We start from the raw sequence: 22,219 nt of genomic DNA on the forward strand, positions 1-22,219 counted from the left end.
TTTAAGTTAGAAAACCAAGAGGGTTTTCTAAACATGTCTTATCAGCTAAAAATGCCAAGCCAAAACAGCTGCTCTCCCAGTGCCTGTCCTCCAATTAAAACTCCAGTATATGGCTTTTAAGCACACAAAGAAGTAAAACAGATAAAGCAGATAAATAACATTAACTGCTTAGCCAACTGACTTTGAAACTTTAATACTATTAAACCACTGAGCCTAGGGCTTGCTGATCAGAAGGTCGGCGGTTCGAATCCCTGTGACGGGGTGAGCTCCCGTTGCTTGGTCCCAGCTCCTGCCAACCTAGCAGTTCGAAAGAACGTCAAAATGCAAGTAGATAAATAGGAACCGCTACAGCGGGAAGGTAAACGGCGTTTCCATGTGCTGCTCTGGTTTGCCAGAAGCAGCTTTGTCATGCTGGCCACATGACCTGGAAGCTATACGCTGGCTCCCTCGGCCAATAATGCGAGATGAGCGCGCAACCCCAGAGTCGGTCACGACTGGACCTAATGGTCAGGGGTCCCTTTACCTTTACTAAAGCTAGAACAGACTGGAAGTGCCTGTATTATAGGGTCCTTAGCAAGGGTCAGCAAACCTTTTCACCAGGAGGCCAGTCCACTGTTGGGGGGGGGGCAAAAAATTCCTATGCCCCACAAATAACCCAGAGATGCATTTTAAATAAAAGGACACATTCTACTCATGTAAAAACATGCTGGTTCCCGGAAAGTCTGTGTGCTGGATTTAGAAGGGGCGGTTGGGCCAGATCCGGCCCCTGGGCCATAGTTTGCCTACCCATGGTCCTGAGGAATGTTGGGTAAAGACGCCTCAATACCTTGCAAGTGAATTGAGCCTGATGATGATGATTATAATCATAATTATAATTATATCCTGTCCATCTGGCTCCCAGTGCAGGGTTGCCCTCAGATGTTTTCTAAAACCTACATAATTCTTTACCTCCTTGGCATCTGCTGGGAGGGCGTTCCACAGGGTGGAACCAAGAAGGCAGGCCCTCTGCCTGGTTCCCTGTAACCTCACTTCTCACAATGAGAGATCACCAGAAGACTTTTGGTGCTGGACCTCCATGTCTGGGCTGAACGGTGGGGGTGGAGACGCTCCTTCAGGTATACTGGGCCAAGGCCATTCTTTTGTATTTTTGTTCTGAAGTCCAAATACCAAATCTAACCTGGAGGGAGAGGATCGATATTTGGAATGTCCAGAAGGGAAGCTGTGTCCATCTGAGCTGTAGCAAAACCAAGAGTCTTGTGGCACCTTAAAGGCAAACAGTTTTATTATGTCTTAAGCATTGGTAGACTAGAGCAGACCCTCCAAGGGTCCCTATTTTCCAGGGACGTCCCTGATTTAGAGAAGCTGTCCCGGTTTCTGATTTGATCCTGGAATGTCCCACTTTTCCTTAGGATATCCCTATTTCATTGGAGAAATGTTGAAGGGTATGGAGTTATCCAACCCCCATACCATCTGAAGGCAATCCTGTGTAGGGAAGGTTATTTAAAAAATGTTTTATTATGTTTTTATAGATGTTGGAAGCTGCCCAGAGTGACTGGGGCAACCCAGTAATATGTGTGGGGTATAAATAGTAAAATTATCATTATAGAATAGGATGTCCCTATTTTCATCAGAGAAATGTTGGAGGGTATGCTAGAGTCCATTGGATTTATGAAATATATTCCTCAACTGCAAATGCATACAAATAGGGGGCTACAAGGTTACTGAATTTCCTGTTTAACCTGAGGATGTTTGTAAGAGGATTTATTACAGTCTTATTTATGATTGAGCTATTCAGCTTTGTCCTTTAATTTGAAAACTGTGTTGACTTAACCTTTAATAAGAATGTTTGCTTTTTGTTATTTGATTAAAGGTTCCACCCATATTTTCTGCTACATTTGTGATCCATGAATGATATGTTCTATAAAGCAAAGGCTCTCATGTCATGTTAAATAACAGGTATATTGTGGAATAAGCTTACATGGGTATACAGGAAAGGCATTGTCAAACAGCGGGCAGCAAAAGGCTGTGAAGTGCCTGTGGCATTTCTGGGCAGTTTTGCCCTGGTATTGACCATATCCCCTCATTAGGAAAATTGTAATTATTATTTATCAAAATTGTATACCGCCCTTCATCCGCAGATCTCAGGGTGGTTTACAAAAAATAATAATACAAAATACAAAATAAAATGCAAAGTATGTCATAAAAACAAGAATAAGAACCACAAACCACTAAGCCTCACTCTCCCACATCTTTCTCTTTATCGGAGACCCCGGAGAGCGGCTGCCAGCCCATGTCAGCAGTACTGAGCTGGATGAACTAATCGTCTCATGTTTTGTAAGGCAGCTGAACTTTGCCACATGCAATATTAACATATGCAACACAGGTGTATCAGACCTTATAGAAATTGCTCACCATTCATTTCCTGCTGAGGCCCTTATGCTTTTTAATTGGCTTCTTAAGCAAAGCTAGGTGCCAGAGTTGCATTCACAATTGTGTTGCATCCAGGCGCACAGCTCCATTGGCACAATGGGACTTTTGTTTCCTCTGCTTGTCTTACCTTTGTAAGAGGCAGAAAGGGGATAGAGTAGGCAGAATGTGCTACTAAAGGGAAATGCCGGTAAGCAGAGAGAAATCACATAATGCAGCCAAGGCAGCTCCTCCTTTGCTGTGTGTTTGCCTTAGATTCTCTCCAGCTTTCTGCCTGCTTCCAGGGGAGCTTTCAAACGCTTAATAGCCCATGTCTGGCTTACACATTGCTACTCCTTCTCTGCTAAGTGAAACAGGTAGTCAGACTGTAATTTTATACAGCGTGTAGCATTACTCGTTTTAAAATGATGACATTAAAGAGAATAACCAAAACTGTTCCCAATTATTATGCACCGAAACAAACACTTGATCTGAAGTCCTTTGTTCACTTTTTGCCCGTTTTATTTATTCAACAATGCCTAATAAAATACATTTCAGCATTAAAAACAATAATTATACCTGAAGATCAGGTGCATGAAAAGTTCCAAATGGCATCAGATCTTCCCTTTTACTAAAAAGAAGAAAATGCTTGCACTAGAAGCTTGAGCAACTCGTAAGGGAACAAAACTGAGCAAATAGAGGATGGGATGTGGATATATTTCAAGAGGATCTCATGATCCCCATAAGCTCAGGCAAAACAAATGAAATTCCTAGGTTATTTAAAAAAAGATTTGCAGGATTGCCTTCGGATTTATTGGTCTTTTGTTCTAATGAATGGGAAAACTATCAGGGAAGGCCAGAAGGATGTTTAAGCAATTGTTTAACTCAGGCTTTTTGCACTTGATGATGCTGACATTGCCTCATGACCAAAATTGTTCCCAGTCATTGAGCAGCAAAACAAACACTTGATTTGAAGTCCTCCCCCCCCCCACTTTTTGTTCATTTTATTTATTTCACAATGGCTGCTACAGGACACCGTAGAACTACAAACACTTTAGGAGATTCATTCAGATGCTTTGGGATGGTGCAAATTAGCTGGGTGCATTTTCATCTGGTTTTTTTTCTCAGTTATGAAACCAGGGGGGAAAGGTATTGCTGTTTTTAGATAGATTCCCTACTACACGAGCAAGGGAAGAAAGAGAACTTTGTTTTTGTGTTGGAGAAGCTTGAAACAAATTGATCTACTTTCCAAAGCTGTAGATACAGGTACTACGTATGTTGAATCTTGTGGCTGGTGAGCAGCCCTATAAACTATGCCAGGAGGGCAGGGGGCGGGGGAGTACAACTCAACTAATTCTCCTCTCTCTCTCAAAAATGTTCAAAATCATCAACTATAAAATCGTCAACTATGCTATCCTTCTGGGACTGGAATTGTGGCATCTCGCTCCATTAGTTTTTTCTCCTGGTTGACTGGTCAGTTCCAGAAGGAAGTTCTGAAGGGCCTTTCTTCTGCCTGTGGCATTTGATAATTATTATTATTATTATTATTATTATTATTATTATTATTATTTATTTATTTATTTATACCCCGCCCTCCCCAGCCAAGGCCGGGTCAGAATGGCTAACACCAAATATAAAACAACTACAGTGGAACCTCGGTTTATGAACACCTCGGTTTATGAATTTTCGGTTTACGAACACTGTAGACCCATCTGGAACGGATTAATTCACTTTCCATTACTTTCAGTGGGAAAGTTCACTTCAGTTTATGAACAGACTTTCGGAACCAATTACACCCATGCTTCGGGTTAAGTAAGCTTCAGGTTGAGTACTCCGCGGACCCGTCTGGAACAGATTAATCCACTTTCCATTACTTTCAATGGGAAAGTTCACTTCAGTTTATGAACGCTTCAGTTTATGAACAGACTTCCGGACCAATTGTGTTCATAAACCGAGGTGCCACTGTAGTTAAAAGACAACTCAACAACAAGACTAAATACATTAAAATTAAAATTTAAAATGCAGCCTCATACAAAAGGGAAAAAGAAAGGGAAAATGGGGGAGGGGATCAGACTGGCTCCAGGCCAAATGCCAGGCGGAACAACTCTGTCCTCTACAGGCCCTGCGGAAAAAAATAAGGGCCCACAGGGCCCTGGTCTCAAGAGACAGAGTGTTCCACCAGGTCGGGTCCAGTGTTGAGAGCCCTGGTTCTAGTTGAGGCAATACTCTAGTTCTAGAGCAGTACTCTCTCCTTTCACCTGATTCAAGAGTAGTGGCAGAAGTGCTGAACAGATGGAGTGAGCCAGGGACGTCTTTACCACTGAGGGTAGTGGTGCAGGGAACCAGGGCGCCAAGGTCTGGGGGGGTTCCAGAGAGTCCAGGGAGAGTGTGGGGAGGTAAGCAAGGCAGAGCAGGGGTTCCGTTCCTGCACTGCGTGCCTCCAGCACCCTGCGGTCATCCCTGCGGCAGGAAGGCTCCAGATGCTTTTCCGCAGTCCGGAGCTCTCCCCGCTGGCACCGTGGTGGCGATCTAGCCACAAGGTTGGAGCCACTCTCTATCCCCTCCCCCCCCACCCCTCCGAGCTCTTTCCACAAGAAAGGAAGAGACGGAGCCTTGTTGTGCGCGGAAGGCGGAGAAGGTGAGCGGAAAAGGTGGGAATAAATTTGCTCTTTCCCTCAAAATTCATCCCAGACCCTAAAGGCTATCCCCTCCCCCCTCACAGAAGGGTACATCAAACTCTGGGATCAGGTTGGGGAGACATCTAGGAGTTCTTTTGAAGCCCAAGGCAGGGAGGGCCCCAATCCCTCACAACCGCCTTTACTCTTTACTCTGAAGTAAGTCCCACGCGGTTCAACGGAGGTCTTTCCTAGGGTTGTGTAAATTATGTATTGCTGGCAAGGGGCGGGGGGGGGAAGCTTGCTTCAGAGTTTTGTTTTGTTTTGCTCTTGCATTCAAACCTGCTTAGGATCACACTGCGCGTGCTTTAGATACACAGGGCATTTTCAATCAACAAGCAATGGGGAATGGTATCCTACATTCGCCCCGTGGCACCCACACACTGAGATCGCTCCACTTGGCAAAAGCAATCTGCCTTCTTAAGCCATTAAAAAAAATCCCCACCTTTGCCAGAATAAATACAACATCAGTCCTCTGAAATGTTCAGACAAGCGACTATGTATATCGACATTTTTCACACCAGTGCTCCGTGCAAACTTTAGACCTCGCGGCAGCACTGTAAAAAGGTCAGCAACTCTGGGAAACGGGGGGGGGGGCGCCAGAGGGATCTTTGAACCATGGCGCTGGATAGGCTCCCTGGGAGGAGCTGTAATGGCTGGTGCCACTGGTCAAGGAAGAGCTGTTCAACCTGCTCATCATTGGGTAGCACTCCCTGTTAAGGATAAGCACACAACTTTTGGTTCTATTCAAGCCAGCCTTTATCACAATTTAGACTGCTGTACCAGCAATAGCTAAGGACCCAGGTGGCACTGTGGTTAAACCACTGAGCCTAGGACTTGCTGGTCAGAAGGTCGGCGGTTCGAATCCCTGTGACGGGGTGAGCTCCCGTTGCTCGGTCCCAGCTCCTGCCAACCTAGCAGTTCGGAAGCACGTCAAAATGCAAGTAGATAAATAGGAACCGCTACAGCGGGAAGGTAAACAGCGTTTCCATGTGCTGCTCTGGTTTGCCAGAAGCGGCTTTGTCATGCTGGCCACATGACCTGGAAGCTATACGCCGGTTCCCTCGGCCAATAATGCGAGATGAGCGCGTAACCCTTGAGTCGGTCACAACTGGACCTAATGGTCAGGGGTCCCTTTACCTTTACCTTTACCAGCAATAGGCTTATTACAATGTTCAGTGATGCCCTTGGAATCGGCAGGGTTTGCCTTTAAAGGAGACTCAGCAACTTCACCTTTTTCAGAAGTAACAGAGCAATCCTAAGTACAAGAAGCTGACAGAATTTTCAGCAGCTTAAATTAAGCAGGTCTAAATTATCCCTGTTCAAAAGTGCCAATTCAACTGAAAAGAAAATAGAGTTTGACATATGCCACTCTTTTCGCCAGTGTATGTTCTGCTGAGTTGCCAGGTCAAATGACCAAGCTGAATGCTGTTAGGATCCAACATAAGTCTCTACCCCTGCCCAGGTCCTGCCACTTCCACTCCCTCCTCTCCTCCCCAACATCCATTTTTTTCAAAACTTATGCCGGCATAAGAGCCCCTGGCCTCAGCTCAGCTAACTGAGCCCCAGCTGGGCCGAGATGAGGGAGTTATGTTAGCATTTCTGTGGCTGAGCTAGAATGTGGGGCTTCAGTCAGGAAAGACCGGCTGAGTTGGGAATTGGCCAGATAAGCAGGAGATCCGCTAGATCCTAAGTCAGGCACCCTGAGGGATCTTGGGTTGGGATTGCTCCCTAAAATGCTAAAGTGCTAGCTGGTCTTAAAAGAGTTTCACCATGTTTTGGGGCACCTGTAATAAAACTCTTTGTGGAAAGGGAACAGGCATGGGCATACCCAGCATGGGGCAGGGGGGGCAGCTGCCCCCTAGAAGCAGGGCAGCTGGAGAGGACAGGCAGGGACACAGCCTGCTTGGCTGAAGCGTAACGGCAGCAGCGCCAGCGAAGCTGCCTCCATTGAAAAAAATCTGGACCTGGACCTGGGCCATGGAGCATTGTGGGGCAGCACTTTCTGTGCTGTGCTCTCTGTGACTTGAAAGAGTGTGGGCTGAAGTTAGCCCAGGTCCAGGTCCAGGTTTCCTTCAACGGAGGCAGCTTTGCTGCTGCTACCTCGTTTTAGTCACTGCTGCTATTAAAGGAGCAGGCGAGGCAGGAGTGCAAGCGCGGGTGGCTCCATGTGCTGCCTTGCAAACGGCCCCCTTTCCTCTGGGGGCGTGGATGTTGACCATGCCTCTGTTGGATTTTGTTTTGAATAGTCATTACTTTCATGCCGGTCTAATGTAAACACTGTCTGTTTAAGAGAAACAGGTGCAAGCGTTTCTCTTAATTGCTCACAGGCGTGGGCTCTGTTTTTTGTATATAAGGCTCTGCCAGAAAGCCGCCTGCATCTCTCTTTGTTAGATCTTGCAGTTTGATGCATTTCGTTATGGGTCACACTCTGTTCGTTCTTAGTTTAAGAGATTCCTTTAGTTAAACCTTAGTATAATTACTTTGTTTGCTGATAGCTCTCGGGTAGTTTAATGAGAGTTTTGTGGGAGGTTTTTGTGGGAGGTTTTGGATGTGGAAGAAAGTATTTATTTTTAGTTTAAAGCCTTTAGAGACAGTTTGTTTTTCAGTTGAAGAAACCCATCAGTTTGTTTTTCATCTGTATGCTTTGACAAGCATACAGCTAGTAAGGGGTTTCACACAAGGGAAATAATACCCTACACTCTTGGTGGTGTTTTGCTTAGCCAGGTCAACTTCTAACTGCGCATACTCTGCATGAAGCATATTTTAAGGGGCCACTGGAAACAGGGTGATTTGTGTACCCAGTTATTCCCAATATTATTATTTTACTTGATATATTACATTCCGATAGGTTATGGGCCCAGCAGGCTGGTTTTGGGACCTGCATTTATAGAAGTTTGTAGCTAAGACATCCCAGAGAAAAACATAGTCTATCTTCCCACAGAGAAAGTGGAAGGCTGTGGCTGTGGCTGTGTGCATAGTAATTACTGCAGCTGTGAAAGAGCTGAAACCTGAGAAAGCCCTGGGCTATTTGGTTAGAAAGGAAGCTGCTGAAAGGCAGGGAACGCTGAGTAGTTTAAACCAGTGCTGTGAGTAAGCAGTGTACATTCCTACCATGGCAGAGGGGACATTTTCTCAACGAATTCCTTTTGAGAGGCTAAATGACAAAAACTATGCACAGTGGTGCCTGAAAGCCAAAGCATATTTAAAAAGAGAAGGTCTATGGACAGTAGTTTAAAACCCACTAAATGATGATCCCACAGAAGAGGAACTTAGGCAAGATGAGATAGCCAGTTCCACTCTCATTTTGAGTATTATGAACTCCCAACTACCACATGTTCAAAATTTAGTTACAGCAAACGAAATTTGGGTGGCATTAAGGGACATTTATGTTAGACAAACTGCTGGAAGCAGAATTGGGCTAACGCGTGTTTTGTATAACACAAAGCTTGCTCCAGGACAATGTGTGAAGGAGCATTTATTGAAGCTGACTGCACTTTTTGCAGAATTGCAGACAGTAGGCGTTGAGATAGATGATGAAAATAGAGCTTACATAACTCTTAGTTCTCTAGACTCTTCTTGGGAAAATCTTGTTCAAACACTTGAGTCTATGCCTAGGCAGGAACTCACTATGGGGTATGTCTATGGGAGGCTTGTTACTGAACAAGAAAGACGTTCAAGACAAAAGAAAGAAGGTTCTAAAGGGGTTCTACGCCCTCAGTCAGGAGCTGTTAGAGCTTCTACAGGTCCTAATTGTGAGTGGGATGAGAAGGCATTTATTGTGCACAGATGCTATCAATGCCAAGACCCCACACATTTAATTCGTGACTGCCCTCATCCTGAAAGAGGAGCAAGTTCACATGGAAGTCAGAAAAAGAAAAAGAAGTTTTCTGGAAAGAAACAAATTAAAACTCGGTTTGTTGTTGCCAAAGTAGCAGACTCTGAGGGGGTTGTTTCACAGTCATGGGTTATTGACTCAGCCTCAACCAGACATTTAGTTAATTCCCCTGCTTGTATTAGCAAGAAGGCTAAACTTGACAAATCATATGTCTGTCTTGCAGATGGAGGGCAATGGTTAACAGCTCATGGTTACACATATATACAGTGTCTAAGTACAAACTTTGAGGTTTATTGTGTTACAGGGTTAGAAAATAATTTAATGTCAGTATCCTGTTTATCAGAAGCTGGTTTTGAGGTAGTGTTCAGAAAAGGCTATTGCCAAATTAAGAAAGAGTCCAAGGTGTTTGCCACTGCTACAAAAGTTAATGGTTTGTATGTTTTAGTTGATACAGCTTTTGTTAACCACCCATGTGAGGTTCAAGCCAAGTGTGCTAACACTCCCCAGCACCAGAAATGTGCCCATTTATGGCATAGACGCGTGGGCCATTCAAACTGGAAAAATGTTAAAAAGTTGGAGTCTTTTGCTACTGGGTGTAAATTAGAGGCTTGTGGAAAATATTTGGATTGCAGAGCCTGTAAGGCGTCGAAGGTGCATTCATGTTCATATCCTGAAAGTACTAGAAAAAGTGATAAGCCATTCCAACTGGTCCATACTGATTTAATTGGTCCTATGGTAAATCCCAGCATAGGAGGAGCTAAATATGTGCTCACAATTATTGACGATAAAACAAGATTTTGTTGGGCATATCTCCTTAAACAGAAGAGTGAAACAGCTGAAGTGATTAAGAATTGGGTGAAATTTGTAGAGAGACAATATTCTTTTAAAGTTTGTAAAGTGCAAAGTGACAGAGGGGGAGAATATATGAGTGGCAGTTTTCAAGCATGGCTTAGAGGAAAAGGTATTTGTCACAGAACCACAAATCCGTGCTCCCCACAAGAAAACGGTGTAGCTGAAAGGAAAAATAGATATCTTCAGGAAATGATGGAAGCCATGTTATTTGACTCCCAGCTTCCACAACAGTTTTTTGGGGGGCAGCAATTTTATGTGCTAATTATATCCAGAATAGATTATTTAACTCTTCAGTTCAAAACACCCCATATTTTCTGTTATATGGAAAGAAACCTCCAGTTGATCATTTTAAAGTTTTTGGTTGTGAAGCCTGGGTCTTAATCCCATGTGCGCAGAGGCGAAAAGGCGAACCCAAATCCCAAAAAATGCGTTTTTGTGGATATCAAAGTCTAGCCAAAGGGTGGAGATTTATTAATCCTGATAAAGACCAAACACAAGTAATTGTTAGCAGAAGTGCGGAATTCTGTGAACAGAATGGATGGGCACACCTGCATGGTAATCCTGATATTCTGTTCTTAGATAAAAAATTTACGACTCACCCTAAGAAGAGGGAACACTCTAAATCTGACTAAGAGGGTGATACAGAGTTAGATGATGGTGCTGTTGATCAGTTAAATCATTCATATTCACTTGAAAATGATGTAAAAGTGGAGGAGGAAGTAATTCCTGATTTACCTAGACGGTCCGAAAGGACAACGAAAGGGAAACCACCTGATAGGTTTGGTGCCACGAATGTAAGAGTTTGTTGTGTCACCTGTGAACCAGAATGTTATCAGGATGTATTAAGTTTACCCAAACAAGAGAAAGATATGTGGCAAAAGGCAATGGAAAAAGAAATGAAGTCTCTTAAAGACCTTGGAGTATATTCTGTCACATCACTGCCGGAAGGCAAGGAGGCAGTAGGGTGCAGATGGGTCTATAGAGTTAAGAGGTCTGCCACGGGAGAAGCACAATGTAAAGCACGTTTAGTGGCGAGAGGGTTTACGCAAAAACCAGGCATCCATTACATGGCTGTTTACTCTCCCACAGCTAGGAGTGATACGATGAGAATGCTGTTAGTCTATGCAGCACAAACAGGGTTAAAGGTCAACCATTTTGATGTTGACACAGCCTATTTAAATTCACCTTTGGAAGAATAAATTTATATGCAACAACCTTTAGGGTTTAAAGAAGGAAAACTTGGACAAGTTTACCGGTTGCATAAATCCATATATGGCCTGTCACAGTGGCCGGAGCGGGCTACTTCAGAGTAACGACTCTACACAGCTCTGCATTTTATCTTTTATTGGTGCTGCGTATTTACAGTGCTGAAGGCAATGCTATTTACAAGGACACATCTTCTCAGCTTGAATCAGAACCTCCGAATGGCGTTTGGCGCGTTTTTCTCCAACATAACAACTTTGGTAGACCCATCCTCTTCCCTCTCCGCTTTCTGCGCAATTCCGGAGTTGGGGGGGTGGGTCTGCCCCCCTTGCTTGCCCCTTCCTGTCCCACTTGGGACCCTTGTCTGAGCCTCGGACACGACTTCCTGCTTCCCCACTGGAATCGGAACTCTCCCTGCTTTCCCCTGCGCTCGGGGATGGGCTTGAACTCAGGAGGGGAGGGACTTCGCGATATCCCCTGTCCCTCACATGGCCTAAAACAATCGGCTAGAAACTGGAATATTTTTCTAGATAATGTGCTTACAAGCTTGGGATTTAAAAGTTGTGTGGCCGACAATTGTTTATATGTAAGAGGTTCAAATAATAAAAAAGAACTAGTTTTGGTTTTTGTTGATGATATGATTTACGTAGCTGAAACTGAAGCCCAAATTCAAACTTTTGCAAAACGGCTACAAGGTCACTTTAAGATTAAAAACCTAGGGGAAATACATGAGTACCTAGGAGTGCAAATCACAAGAAGTGAGGATGGAAGTTTTCTGTTAAATCAAACAAGTAAAATTGAGCTACTACTACAAAGATTTAACATGTCTGAGTGTAAAAGTGTGCAGACACCTATGGAAGTAGATTTTATAAAAAGTGCTCAATCTGAAAATGATGTAAGGTTTGAAAGTCCTGAGTTATATCAGTCTGCTATAGGAAGTTTATTATATTTATCCGTGTGGAGTAGGCCGGATTTATCTTATGCAGTTGGTATACTCAGCAGATCAGTTTCTGAACCAAAGAAACATGATTGGCTTGGAGTAAAACGTATTTTCCGTTATTTAAAAGGCACCAAAGATTTTTGCCTAAAGCTATCATATTCTGGAACTGAACTAATTAGTTGTTTTGTTGATAGTGACTGGGCAAACTTGCCAGACCGAAAATCAGTATCCGGTTTGGTCATCAAATTTGGAGACTCCTTGATAGGATGGAGTTCGAGGAAGCAGGGTCTGATAACTTTGTCTTCTACAGAAGCTGAGTTCTGTGCTCTTTCGGAATTATGCAGAGAGCTAGAATATTAGTTTGGTTAATGATGTTCAAGGAACGTGTGTGTTATCCATTATGGTCTGGGAAGACTGTCAACCCTGTATATCTTTGGCCAAGACAGGAAATTTTAAATTCAGAACAAAACACGTGGATATACATTTCCAAAATGTTTGCCAACAGTTTAAGAGAGGTCTCATTCAGTTAAAGTACTGTCCTACAGAAGATAACGTAGCCGACGGTCTAACCAAGCCTCTAACTTTTCAGAAACACAGTGATTTGTGCAAGCACCTAAATATGGGAAGATATAAGTAAGATACGAATGTTCAGTATTTAGACAATAGACCGGGAGAGGGTGTTGGATTTTGTTTTGAATAGTCATTACTTTCATGCCGGTCTAATGTAAACACTGTCTGTTTAAGAGAAACAGGTGCAAGCGTTTCTCTTAATTGCTCACAGGCGTGGGCTCTGTTTTTTGTATATAAGGCTCTGCCAGAAAGCCGCCTGCATCTCTCTTTGTTAGATCTTGCAGTTTGATGCATTTCGTTATGGGTCACACTCTGTTCGTTCTTAGTTTAAGAGATTCCTTTAGTTAAACCTTAGTATAATTACTTTGTTTGCTGATAGCTCTCGGGTAGTTTAATGAGAGTTTTGTGGGAGGTTTTTGTGGGAGGTTTTGGATGTGGAAGAAAGTATTTATTTTTAGTTTAAAGCCTTTAGAGACAGTTTGTTTTTCAGTTGAAGAAACCCATCAGTTTGTTTTTCATCTGTATGCTTTGACAAGCATACAGCTAGTAAGGGGTTTCACACAAGGGAAATAATACCCTACACTCTTGGTGGTGTTTTGCTTAGCCAGGTCAACTTCTAACTGCGCATACTCTGCATGAAGCATATTTTAAGGGGCCACTGGAAACAGGGTGATTTGTGTACCCAGTTATTCCCAATATTATTATTTTACTTGATATATTACATTCCAATAGCCTCCTGGGGGGATCCTGGCCAAATCATTGCCAGCTAGCCAATCGGGTGGCTAGGGGGCGTGGCTGGTGTGCCCCCCTAGCTTTGATCCTGGGTACGCCCATGGGAACAGGGTATTTGACTGACTGACTGACTGCTCCTTCATCAGCTTTCCCACTCCTAGGGATGACCCTTGGAGGCCCTACAGGGAATATGTATTTATTAGTAAATCAAGATCTATTAGTAATAAATCATGAGTGATTTATTTTGTGTGTTACTTGTTTGTTAAAACAGGAGATGTGTGTTTGTGTATAATGAAATAATAAAGAGAGTAGCCGAGGTGGTAGAGCATGAGACATCAGTACTGACCCCCTTCCATGCCTGCTCCCTGTGATGCATATAGGGAGACTTAAATGCCACTTGAAGAAACAACAGACAACAATCCTCTGAACAGCCAGCCACTCAGAACACCATGTGGCATAAGTCCATTTGTGTTTGATGCTATCTTCCTGACTGTTCTGCAGAGCAAGCTCATGGTGGTCATGCTGACATTTAATAGCTATAACATCATCAAAATTTTGCAGTCAGCGTAATGCAGAAGATATCCAGCAGATACCTAAATGTGCTTTAAGTCACACTGACTGCTTAGCATTTGCACTGCTCACATTGGGGGTGCTGAGCCAAAATACATGATAACGTCAGAGCATCAGAGGGACAATGGTTGCATTGTTTAATGTTCTTTCATATTAAACAGTCCTGAAGATGGAAAATGTACAGGGTACTCAGCTACATTAGTTTTTAAAAGTTAAAAAATATATATAAATGTATTATAACACTGTCACACCAGATGGCGCTGGAGAGCTGAAATTGGAACTCTATGAAATTTTCCATTGTGAGCTTTTTTCAGAGCATTTTCAGAGTGTTTTTATAGCTGTATAGATGCAGCCCGCAGTTTGGTCAGACTCATGTTGGTAGCTTCGATAACACTGTCCAACCATCTCATACTCTGTCGTCCCCTTCTCCTTGTGCCTTCCATCTTTCCCAACATCAGGGTCTTTTCCAGGAGTCTTCTATTCTCATGAGGTGGCCAAAGTATTGGAGCCTCAGCTTCAGGATCTGTCCTTCCAGTGAGCACTCAGGGCTGATTTCCTTCAGAATTGATAGGTTTGATCTTCTTGCAGTCCATGGGACTCTCAAGAGTCTCCTCCAGCACCATAATTCAAAAGCATCAATTCTTCAGCGATCAGCCTTCTTGATGGTCCAGCTCTCACTTCCATACATCACTACTGGGAAAACCATAGCTTTAACTATATGGACCTTTGTCGGCAAGGTGATGTCTCTGCTTTTTAAGATGCTGTCTAGGTTTGTCATTGCTTTTCTCCCAAGAAGCAGGCGTCTTTTAATTTCGTGACTGCTGTCACCATCTGCAGTGCTCAAGGAACCCAAGAAAGTAAAATCTCTCACTGCCTCCATTTCTTCCCCTTATATTTGACAGAGGGAGACAGAACTTACTGTTGTTCTTGTGAATGTATGTGGCTTATGCAAAAAATAAGGCATATTTTCCTGGGGAATTCCTTTTTTAAAATAATAGTTTTTATTAAAGGTTTTCTTGGTTTACAAAAGTTTGTGCCTGAGCCCCCACCTCCTCTCAGCCCAATCTGTAAAGCTGAGCCGAAATGCTGTGGAGAGGGAAGATTTCCCAGGTGCAGTAGCAGTGTAGCCGTCGCTAGATGGTACTGTTTTGCAACTTCTATGCTCCCAGCATCTTCGGCTGTCTGAGTTTTGTGTTCAGGAACAGTGGGTTTTACCTGCTTTACCTGCCATAGGTGTGACATCTGTCCAATCTAAGTGCATGCAAACACTCACATATTTGCATGTGACCTCGTGGTGAAATTTGAACGTGATCGGGCAAGCAGTTTCAGAGAAAAATTGGCTTTAACAAACATGGACCTTCTCCATTTTTATATATGACATGTAAAGAAGGGGGTTATAAGGCCAAAAGGTGGGGGGGGACTTCTGAATGTAGAAGGAAAAGCAGAAAGATTCCCACACACACACACACACCCTACCTCCAGTCAAACTAATTGTATGCGTAGGATACCAAATATAGCTAAGTAGCTAAGAAGAAGCATTATACCAACAGATGAACAAACTGTCCTTAGAACAAGCAGTCATAGGGGCAGAAGTGAATGTACCTCTATCGTTTGAAGTTCTGCACTATATCATAACAAACATAGGTCCAGTAAGCCAGGTTTGTGGCCCTCAGGGATTAGCAGGCAAAAGGAAACAAAGGTTTCACAACCTGTCCAATTATAGCTTTGATTGATCTCAATGGGGAACTATCACACCACACAACCAGGCATTGTTGCCATTTGTCACCAGAAAACTAATGGCCACTTTCCCCTTCATGTAGATCACTCCCCTAAAAGCCCTCCACCCAGCCAAACGAGTAAAAATATTCCCCCTTCCTGGAAAATAATAGCCCATTCCATTATTGAGAGAGGCTGCTATTTTCCCACGTACGCTTACTGAAATCTCTTCCACTAGTATTGCTCTCCCTCTGTCATCACTGTTAACCAGTCATTCATTGATGTGGCTTGGGGAAAAGGCTAGAGCTGGGTATGGTTAGTCTGGGTAAAAGAAGAGTGTTTTCTCCTGCTTCAGAGGGTAGGACCTGAACCAACAAATTCAAGCTACAAGAAAGGAGGAAGAACTTTCTGATGGTGAGAGCTGTTCAGCAGTGGAACGGACTCCCTTGGAGGGTGGTAGACTCTCCAAAGTCGGAAGGCCATCTGTCATGGATGCTTTAGTTGACATTCTTGCACTGCAGGGGGTTGGACTAAGTGTCCCTCTGGGTCCCTTCCAACTCTACAATTCTATGATTCTATGACACTGATTACTCTGACCAGCCTGTCTGTTCATCTGGATGGAGAACTGTGGGCTTAAATGGATGCTCCCCGCATGGTTCTTCTCCACTCTTCACCAGCAGATGGAGCTGTGCACACAGAACCCTTTCCAAAGGTATTAAAATAATGTCAAGCACCTGTTTGGGAGGGTCACCAAGGGGACTGAATTTAGTCCTCTTCCCTGCTCCTATTTTCAGCAAAGTAGCTTGTAGGCACTGGAAGGCTACAAAAACAATCAGTGACTGGAAAACAGATTTTACAGTTAATTAATGAGGAGCTGAATAGAATGAAAGATGAAGTACGCAACCCACAAACAAACAAATTATAGATAGAATGGAAGACCACTTAGAACAAATGGGAAATAGTAGAAAAGACTGCATTAAGATTAAAAGGATAACTGAAAAAGCAGAAGGAGATAATGTAGTTTCTTATCATGTTGACTTAATTGTTTCCATAGCAGATTTGGCTAATAAAATTATTGCTGCAGCCTACTATTTAAATTCAAAAATAGTGTATACAGCTAGATAGAGATAGTCAAGATATATTTCAGAGCATTAACTCGAGAGACATGTTTTACGAGTCATCCAATATCTTAATGATATTAAAATTGATGGTAATGTGATCAACTTCCTAGCAGACATTTCCTGTTACTCTGAGCTAAATCAAACTGAGGTTCAAGCATTAAATGATTCACATATTCCATTTGTCCAACGTAGTACTATCACTAATTTTTCAAATATTCCAAAATTATATTTAATTGACACTCACAGCACCCTGTGTTGGAGGGAGTCTGAGTGTTAGTAGGCTTGACCTGGGAAGCAGAAGAGAATCAAAATATATTAAAGAAATAATGTTAAAGAAAAATCTGTTATCACTGGGGTTTTTTTTCTCCTAATAGATTGTTAAGAAAAAAATATGAGTGAAATAAAATGTTTGAGTCTTAGGGTGAGAGCCGATATAGTGCAAGCAGGCATCCTCTGAAATGGGATTTCTCTTTCGACTCCCCCATCCCTACAACCTTCTGTGCCCTGCAATCTACTCCAGAACAGATTTTGGAGGCACCTGAGCAGCTGGAGGGGAAAGAAAAGAAACTGGAACTACTGTTGTGGAAAGGATGCTCCATTGTGCAAATGGGCAGACACTGGATGCCACTCATCATGTCCAATGACTTAACTCTTCAGTTAAAAGAATCCAGATTATGCAATTCTTGGAAAAGGGGAAAGGCAATAAAATATTTCTGCAGACACTCACATGAAAGAGATGCAACAAGACTATATGAAACCTCCTTAGCTAGTGCAAATCTATGTTTCTTGTGTGACAACTAAGACTAATGATGTGCTAATATATGCTAAAACTTCAATTCATTTCTAGTTTTTAGTAAGTGTAAGAGATAATGAGGGACACTGTATTATGAATAAAAAGATTCTGGGTATTCTGTTCATTTATTTTCTAAAAGTTATGTTCCTTTTAATTGTAAAAAAAGGGGGGGGGAACTCATAGTAGATATGATGCTGGTCACATTATGCACCAGATTCAAAATAAAGTGTCATTTCATTTCCCTCCAACCTCACTATTTACAGTGTTCTTCTTATAATAAATATAAATATGTAACTGAAACCAAGCTTATGAGGAATATCTGTGGTTGGGAGGGAAGATGGTGGGGAGAGGGGGAGAGGAGGCCCATATTGGGTGATAGGTCAAGTGTCAAGGCCCATGATATCCCACACCACTGGGCAAAGATTGGGGTGGCCTGTAACACTGGCGTCAGGGTGGGATCTATGTTTCCAAGTGGAAAAGGCCTGTGAGCAATGTGTAAAGTAAAGGGGGGGGGAAGGGAGAAACAGCAACACACCTTGAGCAGTTCAGGCTGATACTGGAGCAGCGAAGCCAGCAGCAAAAGGAGCAGTTTGAGAAAATGGAACAGTGGCAGAACTATTGGTCCAGTGAAATGAAACAACTGCAAGCAGAGTGCATGAGAAGCCTCCTTGTGGAGAAAGCTGTGATTGCATGTGAGGGAAGAGTCATGCCTTACAAAATACTGCAAGGGGGCCACCCAAGACCCCAGCTGGAGGTCCAGAGAGTGGTAGAGCAGCTGAGGGGCTTAGACAGTGAAGAAAAGCAGTCTGTAGCTGAAGGTGAGAGGGAAGATGGCATCTCGGAGAAGGATGAGCTGTCTCGATTTGGGGAACAGAACTGGAAGTGCATGTGAGCAGGGCAGTCTCGAGCAGGTCGGGCGCCCTGGCGCTGAGGTGCGGAGATCGCTCCGGTGCCCCCGCCCTCGTAGCGCGCAGCGCCCTGCCTACCGGCCCAGCACCCTAGCACCCCACGCCACCAGGACTATACCTAGAATATAGTCATGTGAGCATGCATGTGAGCATGCATGTGAGCATGCATGAAGAGCAGTGGATGACTGCTGGATCGGTGCCAGCAGGGGTGCCAGGAAAAGGGAAGCAGATGGCTTCTGCTGAATGCATGATGTGGAGCTAAGTGGGGCCACACTGTGCTGCCTGCCCAGCCATGCAGTGGGAAGCCCAGCTGGCTGATGCCACTCTGCTTTGAGGGGAACACTCACAGCACCCTGCAAGCCCAAGGCCGCTTTGCGAGGCTCACTAAAACAGTGCTGGGGGTGCAGGGTGCCATGAGCTGTTGTGGCCTCCAGCTGGAGCAGTGACATTGGGTGAGATGGCTGGGGGGGGTCATTGCCCCAGGCGCAGTTTGGGGGGCACATTCCTCATGGCGCCCTGCCACAGCATGAGCTGTTGCATCCGTCTCACACTGTCCTCCAGCTGGGGGGTGCCTTGAGAAGGACCCAACAACTCATGACATCCTGGGACCCCAGCACTGTTTTTGTGGGTCTCGCAAAGTGGCACTGGGCTCGCAGGGTGCCATGAATGAGCCCCTCAAAACAGGGTGGCATTAGCTATGTCAGCCAGCCAGGCTTCCCACTGCATGTCTGGGCAGCGTGGCCCCACTTAGCTCCAGTGGGTGGGGGTCTCTCCAACAGTGCACTGTGCCCCCACAGCACACCCACCCTAGACACCAGTAGGGGACACTCTGACAATGGAATGTGCCTCTAGGAGTGAAACCGAACCGCTGAATTAATAGCACCGAAGAGACCACTCTGGGGCGCAAGCCTGGGCATTGTGCCTGGAGGTCCTGGACCTGGAAGGTGGAGCACCAGCTTGGTTGTAGGAGTTGCCAGAAGGAGGCATACAAAGCGCCACACAACTGCCTTAGGGACTCCACCCTGGATTTGTGTAGGGTTTACTCTTTTACCCTTTATTCTCCCAAATATATCCCAGCAAAGGGAGCAAGTTAATAAGATCTCTTTATAAGCTATATGTTTAAGTTTTTTATATAAAAAAACCTAACTAAGCAATAGCCTTGCCCCCCAAACTAATTCAGGACTGGATCTGGGGCAGGTGATTGTCAGGTAGCCCCAAAGCAGGTCTACCTGATTCGGGTCCCCTAGATCAAGGCTACAGGATGGGTGGAGGGGGCTGAGCACAGTCTTAATAGCAACTACAAGTCACAGAATCAGATGGATACAATTATGTGACCAATGATTTGCTGAATGTTCATGATTGACATTACAGCTCAGAATTACAGCTCAGAATCTGAAACAGCAGTTAATCAACACAACTATCACATTTAATTATCCACTGGGAGGAAAAATGTGACTAAAAACTGTTGGCTTCATTGTACAAATAAAAGCATAGTGGAATGTTCAAAAAATGATCAAAACTGGTGGTAATTTCTGCAGAGACTCCTTAAGTGCTGCCTGAGCCAAGAAACCTACCGTGCCTCATGGCAGAGCTGGTCCTGGATAATAGAGCTTTGTGGAGTTCTATTTGCAGAACAATGTTGGCAAGCACTTAGATAACTTAGAAAACTTTATGGTATTACTTTGAAGTATGCTTTTGAATTCTCAAACATACCAGCTTAAGTCAACATTGCAACATAATGAAGCCACTCTGTTCTTTCCTCCTGGAAACAAATAGCCCATCACGTTATTGTCAGAGACTGTTAATGTTGTCCCCTTGTATGCTCATTGAAATCTCTTTCCCTATTGTTGCAGCCTGCACTTAAGGAGCAGTTGATTATGACACATGATCTCTCTTTGTGGTCAACTGTTAGCCAGTCATTGACTGATGAGGCAAGGCATTGATGTCTTCGTTAGTCTAAGCACATTGCCTACATACACAAAGGCAGGAGTCAATACTGTATGTGAATGTCTCTCTGGATGGGGAATTGTGTGTTCCGATGGGTCCTGCCTGCACAGCTCCCCTCTCCCATGCAGTAGTGGGAGCTGCAAACACAGTTCTTCAAACAGTCAGTAGGAAACTAGGGAAAGGGAGAACAGATGGAATATCCTGAAAAGGACATGGGTAGTGGATGAAATCCTGAATGGCAGTCACCCTAAAATGTTATGCTGCAGGTCCCACTTGTTTTGAAAGGATCACTAATAATTATATTTCCCCCATTATTATTATTATTATTATTATTATTATTATTATTATTATTATTATTATTAAAGACAAGCTTTCCACTCGAAATTGATTGTGAGCATTGCATTATAGGCTCCCTGGTTTTGAGGCCAGGAATAACCAAACTTTAAGCCACAATGTGCATGCACATACACACACAGAAAAAGCACCAAAAGAGACAAAAAATTAAATGATGTAGATTTGTAGAAGTCACAAGCCACAGATAAGCCCTATTTTCTCTGCTTTTCAGCCATGATCCTGCTCAATTTGTGCATATTTGGCCAGTTACTGTGTTGTACCAATCTGCTCCTTAAGTAAGACTTTTGTGAATTTGCCAGTTTGGACATTCATAGAAGAATTCTTCCCAGAAGATTGGTTCCTGTTCATTTTGCTAAGCCAATTATTTGAATCACATCCAAGGACATCTTGTCAGGGAACGAACAACCACCTTTGTACCCACCATGCAAGGTTCCTTCAAGTCTGTATTGACCCAGTTCAATCTTGCCGTTCAGATTCTGTGTGTGTGTGTTTATATTTGAATGTGTAATAAAGAAATGTACATGTTATGGAAGAAACCTATAAGGCTTAACGCAGAACTGGTACTGCCCACCTTCATACCTCAGAAGAGTTTTGGTTTTTGTTAGGGCAACCTTTTTCAGAGCTCAGGCACTGGGAACTGTCCAGGGTACTGATTCCTTCCAGGACTTGACTGCCTTGAAGAAACCTGATCTGACCAGGTCCGTCCATTTCCCTCGCAAGTCATAAGCCCCAGCAGAGCATGTCAAGGAGGGGGTCGCTTTCACCCGCAGGCACCGGACAAGTTACCAGGCTTTATCTGGCACCAGCTACAGAACATCAAACAGCAAGACGAATACACGGCATGTTCTCTCCCTCCCCCAGCAGGTTAACTCCAAGATTTATAGGGGCTGGAGAATGCTGGCAACCAGCCAGCCCCATCACATGCTCCCACTTTGGGGACTAACTTACCACCTGCCTGAGGGGCCCACCCAGCAATACTTGTTCAAAGGACCACTACTTCACAACAGGCCAAACATTACTGGCAAACATTCAACTGGCCACACTTTCTACATTATGACTTTATTTAAAAGAGGCCTGAAGAAATGGATGCCTAAGTGCAAGACATGTACTAGCAGTATACGTGAAAAGGATCTTAGGGGTCTTGGTGGACCAAAAGCTTAACATGAGTCAACGGTGTGATGCAGCAGCAATAGGAAAAAGTGAATGCTATTCTAGGCTGCATCAACAGAAGCATAGCGTCCCAACCAAGGGAAGTAATAGTACCACTGTATTCTGCCTTGGTCAGACCACACCTGGAATACTGTGTCCAATTCTGGGCATCTCAATTTAAGAAGGATGTTGACAAGCTGGAACATGTGCAGAGGAGGGCAACCAAGATGATCAAGGGTCTGGAAACCAAGCCTTATGAGAAGCGGTTGAAGGAGCTGGTATGTTTAGTCTGGAAAAGAGGAGACAGAGGAGATATGATAGTCATCTTCAACTATCACAAGGGCTGTCACATGGAAGAGGGAACAAGCTCATTTTCTCCTGCTCTGGAGGGTAGGATCGGAAACAAAGGCTTCAAGTTACAAGAAAAGATATTCCCGATTCAACA

The 22,219-nt window shown here is 43.9% G+C and overlaps 1 protein-coding gene across 1 annotated transcript in view; it reads left to right on the forward strand.

Moving 5' to 3' along the window:
• The first annotated feature begins 1,056 nt into the window (after positions 1–1,056).
• Positions 1,057–22,219, forward strand: part of LOC118082805 (cysteine-rich venom protein helothermine-like) — a 49,984-nt gene continuing 28,821 nt past the window's right edge. Inside the window, exon 1 of the mRNA XM_035110633.3 lies at positions 1,057–1,115. The gene's annotated coding sequence lies outside the window, so the exon portion shown is untranslated. The remainder of the gene's footprint in view (positions 1,116–22,219) is intronic.

Source organism: Zootoca vivipara, chromosome 3 (assembly GCF_965207765.1).
Source record: "Zootoca vivipara chromosome 3, rZooViv2.hap1.1, whole genome shotgun sequence".
In the NCBI taxonomy this organism is placed as follows: domain Eukaryota; kingdom Metazoa; phylum Chordata; class Lepidosauria; order Squamata; family Lacertidae; genus Zootoca; species Zootoca vivipara.